The sequence below is a fragment of the Chinchilla lanigera genome, unplaced genomic scaffold (assembly GCF_000276665.1).
Source record: "Chinchilla lanigera isolate Chin_1 unplaced genomic scaffold, ChiLan1.0 scaffold00057, whole genome shotgun sequence".
In the NCBI taxonomy this organism is placed as follows: Eukaryota; Metazoa; Chordata; class Mammalia; order Rodentia; family Chinchillidae; genus Chinchilla; species Chinchilla lanigera.
The window spans coordinates 4,049,743-4,049,975 of record NW_004955458.1 but is presented as its reverse complement, the minus strand read 5'-3'; positions in this window follow the sequence as shown (position 1 = coordinate 4,049,975).

Sequence of the window (233 nt, the reverse complement as noted above, 5' to 3'; positions counted from 1 at the left end):
AAAAAAAAAAGGGCTAAATAAATAAATAAACAAATTCATCAAGAAGTTCCATAGAGCTATATGAATTGTCACCATAATATTTCTTTTAGTATCTTCAGTACCTTCCACAAGCCTAGCAACTCTTGTAGGATGTGATAAGGCGGGTTTGGTCGATTCACTCTCTTTACTTCAGCACTAGCATATATTTCTGCATGTAGCATATAAATGAGTCGTAAATTTGAAGGGGACAGTTT